This window comes from Coffea arabica, chromosome 2c, assembly GCF_036785885.1.
Source record: "Coffea arabica cultivar ET-39 chromosome 2c, Coffea Arabica ET-39 HiFi, whole genome shotgun sequence".
Taxonomy (NCBI): domain Eukaryota; kingdom Viridiplantae; phylum Streptophyta; class Magnoliopsida; order Gentianales; family Rubiaceae; genus Coffea; species Coffea arabica.
The window spans coordinates 25,884,788-25,891,631 of NC_092312.1; positions in this window are offsets into that span (position 1 = coordinate 25,884,788).

The window sequence follows — 6,844 nt, forward strand, 5'->3', positions numbered from 1 at the left end:
GGCTGCTAACATTCCATATTTTGATGATAGACTGGATTTTGTTCCTGAATGGGGTTATGAGACTCATGTTTTTCCTAACGATCAATGGGCTGTTGCAAATTGTGGAACTTATTTTGACTCAAGTTATTCAACTGACACATGCCCCGTATTTCAAGATAATTTAAGTTCTCCACTTGATACTTTTGGAGATTTTTCACCCCAATATCAAACGTGGTATGACCCTTATTCAAACGGGTATGATCAAGGATGGTGGGATAATTCCAATTTTGATTATGCGACCGGGCCAATGGATTTTCAACAGCAAGAGTCTCAGCAATCATCCTCCGTGTCAGGTATGTCTCTTGAAGAAATGATAGGTTTACTAATTGCTAATTCAAATCGATTTCATCAGGAGACACAAGCGAGCCTAAATCGATTTCATCAGAGGACACAAGCGAGCTGTCGCGACCTGGCGGATCAACTGCGTCAATTGACAGCCAGGATGCAGCGATTAGAGGCTCACCTTGAAGAATTGCCCTCGCAAACCAATATCAATCTTGAGGAAGATGAGAGTGCAATTGTCCGGGCAAATGACATGGAACTGCAAGAGTTTCAAGAAAACGGATTTAAAGATGCAGTTGAAAAGGAAGCTGAAGTGCAAGAAATGAGACTCCAAGATCAACTCGTTCAAGTGAATGAATCCAGTGAACAATCTCCAAATGCGGTGACATCTTCTCCACTCCTTAATCAATATTTTCCTGGCTCCTATTCTTCAACTCCTGTTACTGAAATTGATTTTATTATACCAGAAAATTTAAAATTTCATGACAGGAATAAGTTAAGAGTGGAGATGGCAAAATATCTTGAACCAATGAATGCGTGTGATGGAGGAGTGAGTGGAGAATGCAGATCATTGTTGACTTGTTTAGCGCCATTTACTAGTCCATGGAAGCCCGTAACTCGTGTGCCCAAGAATTACTCCATCTATGAGGGTTACCAGGATCACGTTGAAGATGAAGCATTGAAGCGAGCCACAAGATTTTATCCTCCATGAGCAAAACATGATAATGTCTAGCCAAAGACATTAAAGAAAGGCGCTCATTGGGAGGCAACCCAATTTCTTTTAGTTGTTTGTTTGATTTTATTTGTTAGTTTAATTATGTTTTTCCTTGAATTCGACTGATTTTGGGTTTCAGTTTTCGTTTTTGCTGATTTATAGGTGCCCTTCAGTCATGACGCGCCAGCGTGGTGACGTGCAGGAAGCTCACGATCAGAAACTTCTGGGAGCTCTCTTGCCCTCGTGACGCGCCCGCGTGGTGACGTGCAGGAAGCTCACGATCAGAAACTTCTGGGAGCTCTCTTGCCTTCATGGCGCGCCCACGTCACGTTCGCGGGAGAGATAAGTATTTAAAAAAATTCAAGAACGGTTGTTGATTGTTGGTTATCTCTGCTTTTGAATCTCAAAAATAAAATTTGCTAATTTTTTTTTATTTAAAAAAAAAAATTTTTAAATTTTTGTTCCACCGTAGCTCAGATTTTCAAATTATAAAAAAAAAACAATTTCTCTTTCTTTTCTTTTCTTTCTTTCCTTTCTTTTTCTTTCTTTTTCTTTCTTTCTTCTTCTTTCTTTTTCTTTTCTTTCTTTCTTCTCCTCTATTTTGCTCTGTCCGCCGCCCGTGCCCACCGCCATCTCCAACTCCACCGCGCGCCACCCTCTTCCTCGACCAGACCGCGCGCCGCCGTTCCTCCTTGGCGACCAGCCCCACCACCAGCCCGCGCCGCACCTGCTGGCCAACCCATCAACTCCTAAGCTCGCGAACCTCCTCAGCTCAGCTCGCCGCCAGATCTCCTCTTCCTCCCGCGCGGCAGCATCACGTACTACCACCAGCTCGTCGCTTCCCTTGCTCACTCCACCGCTCCTGCTGTCCACCACCTTGCGCGCGCGCAACTCCAATCGACTGCACGCCGCCATTGCGGGCAGCCTCACCTCACGGCCACCATCAGCTCGTGCCACTCTACCCTCAACTCAACCCAAGCTCTTCACCGCCGCTGCTCCGCTGTTCGCTCCATTCCCACCTGTCCAAATCGACAGGTGGAGGTATTGTAATTTCCTTTTTCGATTAGTGTTTTCTGGTTCATCACTTACTAAATTTTGCACATTTTTCGTGGGTTTGGTGATGGCTGAAGGCAGGACATGATTTGGGCATTTTCTGGGGTTCATTTTGGGCTGAATTGAGTTTAATTGCTGCTTGATTGTTGGCCATTTGATTAAATTTTCCCTGTGACTCACCAGTGGTACTGGTTGATTAATTTTCCAGTTTAAGTTCTTGCGGTTGAGTTGCTGCCATTGAATTTAATTCTTTCCTGTCTGTGCACCAGTGGTACTGGTTGCAGTGTTGCTTTCCATTTCTTAATCCTCTGTACTGGCCTGCCTATTTGATTCTTGGGTTTTGGTGCCTGAACTATTCTCGAATTCTAACCATTGGTTGTTGCCATTGCCTGTTGCTTGGCCCAATTGCTAAGTTTTGATCGTTTGAGTTGTGCAATTTCTTGTCCAATTGGAGCCATTTGGACAGATTTTGGGTGGGCAAGTTTTGCCGCTCTCTGTTGATCTTTGGGAGGCATTTCTGACCGTATTCTACGTATTCAAATTGGTTGAATTCACTGCTTTGTTAAGGTCATTTTTGGTTTCACCTGAGTCTATTGTCCTGCCTTCTGTTTTGAGTCCATTGGAGTGACGTGAGTTGAGTAATTTCTGCTTTTGTTGGTTGATTTGGAAGGCTACTGTGCCACTTTCATTGCTTATTGCTTAGTGATTATGTCTAATTAACAATGTGCATAGCATGGCACAGAATTTGGCAGCATTCATGTAGCATGCGGGTCTTATACCTAAATTGGGTACCTCTATTTGGTTGGCTGCGTTCTTATTGTCCAATATCTATGCTGTTTTCAATGGAATTGCTGATCTTGGGTTAAGACTTTAGCTGGCCAACTGGAGCCATTTGTTGAGATTTTGGGTGAACTGCAATACTGCACTCGTTTGTTCAATTGGGAGGTTTCTTTTGGTATTCTGGTTGAGTTATTTCTAAAGTTGCCTGATGAATTGAGAGACATTGCTTGGTATTGCTTGGTTGCCAGTGCGCATTCTCTACGCCAAGTGGCAAGGATGTCTCAGAACTCGGCTTCCCTCCACTGTTCCCTCCTATCCCTTAGCTGTTCAGCAGGGAAGTCTCATTACCCTCTTCGCTTTAATTATTTTATTACCTCCATTGAGGACAATGTAGGATTTAGGTGTGGGGGGAGCAGTTATGGTGCTAGTGTCTTTCGTTCATTTTTTTTTCTTCTTTTTAGTGATTGGCTCGTAAGTGCATGCCAAGGTTTGATGTTGGATTATTGCCTCTATTTCTACTTTTGCCAAGTTTTAATAATAAAAGGGTATCAAGTTAATGTAGTTGAATCCAAAAACATCTCTTTGGTGAATATCAATAATTGTTTTACTCTTATAATTTTTTGGTTAACTTTCCTAGGCATAGGGAATGATTATTGGCATTTTTAGTGAATTGGTCCGGTTATTAACCTTAGTTCTCCATGTTTGAAAATGAGGCTAGCTGATGCAAGTTTTCTTTTGGTTCTTGTGTTATATTGAGTTTTTGTGATTTTTATCTCTGAATAATCTTGACTGTACTCCGCTATTAGTTACTACTGAGTAACCGGGGATCTGCACCTAAAAGTGTTGATTCTCGCGTCAAAAGGTAGTAGTTCCTATGAGTACGTGGTCACGTGGCGATAGAAGCTGAGTAACCGGGCTCCTTCATCTGGCCAATGTTGGAATTCGCGTCAAAAGGCTCTAATGGCTAGCGACTAAGTCTTTTGTTACTATTGAAAAACAAAAAAAAAAACAAAAAAAAAACAAAAAAAAAGAAAAAAGAGAAAAGTAGGAAAGTGTGAAAAAAAGAAAAAAAGTGAAGGTTGTGTTAGTGTGTAATAAAAGTCAGCTTGCCGAATTATGGATTTAATGTTGAGATTTTGGTTAATAGTTGGACCATTTGCTGATAAATGTTATGCGTTATTCCTTTTTCTTAAATTAGTTAACCTGAAATTAGAGCAGTTTGTGGTTTAGAAGCTAACCGAGGTGATGTTTCTTGGATCTTGATCACTGATGCTTGATATATATTTTTCTTGATATCTTGGCAATATGGTGGATAGAGCAATAGCCACTATCAAATATTGGTGCTTGTTTACTTTTCTTATGCTTGAGGACAAGCATGGTTTAGGTGTGGGGGAAATTGATAGGTTGCAATTTTATCATTTATTTCATTATTAATTTTCCCAATTACTTGACCTGATGTGAATTAATTATTGGATTTTACTCACTTTTCGTAATTTATATTTATTTCAGGGAGTAGAACAAAAATATCACAATAAAGGCCAATTTGATAGTTATCAGGAAAGAGTTCACATAGCAAGCAATCGAGGGCATTTTTGGAATAAGGAGATACAAGTCCTTTTTGGTAATTCGCAGAGGGCAGCATTAAAAGGAGGAACGCAGGGCTGAAGTGGGGGGTCTTCTTCCCCCTGGGGGAGCCGCCGCACAGAGGGAGCTGGCTTCCTTCTTAGTTTCTTCCATTTTTATAGTTTAGCTTTTCCTTTGACCGTTTGGTCTCCTTCGTCTTGTAGTGGAGAGCTTTTGACTTTTCCTTGGAATATTTTGTGGCTACCTCTACGTGAGTCAGGAGCACTGAAGACTAAATCATCCATTGTTACTTTACTTTGCTTTATTCCTTCGAGTGAATTGCATTTCCCAATTTCGGAGTTGATGGCCGCGACTCTTGTTACAATTTTGTGTGGATTTTGTTCATCAATTATGAACTAATTTCCTCACTCTAGTCAAGGAACAACGAAGGCTCTGGGTCGTCTAAAATTTGTGAGATCGATTTAATTTTATCTTTTTCTTTTATTTATTGGTATCCGCATATTTCTTGGTTGCTATGCTTATGGTTATTTAATTAATTGATTGTCTTGGATCCAGATAATTAGTTGATTGGGTAATCTATTGTCAATTAGGGCATTAAATCCGTAATTGTTTAATTGCTCTAAAATAGTGGCAACTGGCATGATTAGGTTTGTGTCAGGGAAATACGCGGGCTAATCTAAAATAACCCTGGTAGTGCGTTATTTGATTAGAATAGGGCTCCTCTAATATGTAAGGCAATTGGGGAATTAAATTCTACGGGCGTACCTAGGATTATTTCTCAATTAGAGCAGTGATTAACGGGCGTACCTTGATCACCGACACAGTAAGGAGGGGTTGACTGTCATCGCTTGTTTGGTAGTCATAACCTATTTATTGATGAATAATTGGAATTGCCTTTGCTTATCGATGATCAATTAGATGAACCATTGCTGAAGTTATTCCTTGGCTAGATCCTTAATTATCACTCATTTGATTTTAGTAATTTGTTATTTAATTTTTAGTAGTTTCTTAGATTTTAGTTGAATTTCTTTGATTGTCACCTTCTGCACAAAGACACTCCCTTGTCACTGTGAACTTGAAAAGAAATAATTACTCCCAGTCCCTGTGGATTCGACCCTGCTCACCGCTATCTACAGAAATCACTTTTAGTTTGAGCAGGTATTTATTATTGCACAGGCTTCGACGACCTGTCAATATGACTTACTAGGCTAAGGTTGAATAATTCTTAGCCATTTAGTACACATATATTCCATGTCGTAATATATTTTGTATGGTTGCATCTAAGATAGAAGGAATTATATCTTTTCAGTTTTTAGGAGCGTCACATTGATCACATATGATTTTGCATTAACATCAAGGGCTAGATGTTTGCCAATACACCATCCTAATTAATTTTATTGTTAAATCCGTGCAATTTCAATCCCATTACAAGTAAATGGTGAATAAAATAACATTAAAATATCCAAATAGAACTATAAAACTTTAAATTCTCTTTTAAGTATTAATCCAATCTGTAAAAGTAATCTAGAATAACTTGTTTCAAAGATCCCATTTTTTTAAATTTTTATTAGAAAATGAGGTTTTATCTAATTACTACCTCTGCTGGAGAGGTCCAATACTGATACATGTGTATCTTAAGTTGTATTTCTTTCTTTCTTTTTCATATTTTCTTTTTCTGTACTGTTGATTGTTGTAATTAGGGGTGCAAACGAGTCAAGTTTTAGTCTAATCAAATCGAGTTTCAACTTAGTTTTATAAAACTCAAACTCGAGCTCTCAATGTAAAACTCGAACTTGAGTTTAAAAAAATATAATATAATTATTTTATTTTTAAAATATAAATAAAATAATAATTTTTCTTAACAAATAATAAAATATTAGAGATATATATGTAATTTTACTATTAAAATAAAAATAAAAAAATATATAATCAAACTGGCTCGCAAGGTAATGAGTTGTGTATATTTGAGTTCGAATTCAACTTAATCAACTCAACCTTGAACTCGCTTGCAAGTGACTCGATTCGCTTGCAAACCTAATTTTAGTCACATTTTCTTTTTCGGTCAACTTACCATAATAGCATTACCGAGTACAAAAAGAAGTTGAGTTAGGGCTCTAAGCCCAATAAGGTTAAAGAGTCAAAATCGATGAATAATGTTGAATGCCTAAATGGGTGTCTTTTGGGTCGAAGGTGTCCTCTTCTATTTGGGCCGTCTTGGACTTAGCAAAACAACGTTGCAAGGTTGTAATTGAAGTTCCACTTACACTATGCTGTACTCTGAAGTCTGGACAATTGTGTGTTTTTTTTTAAAAAAAATCTGAACAATTAGTTTTTTTTTTTTTTTTTCCTTTTGTATAGTGCAAGTGGAAGGAGTCGAACTCACGTAAACTT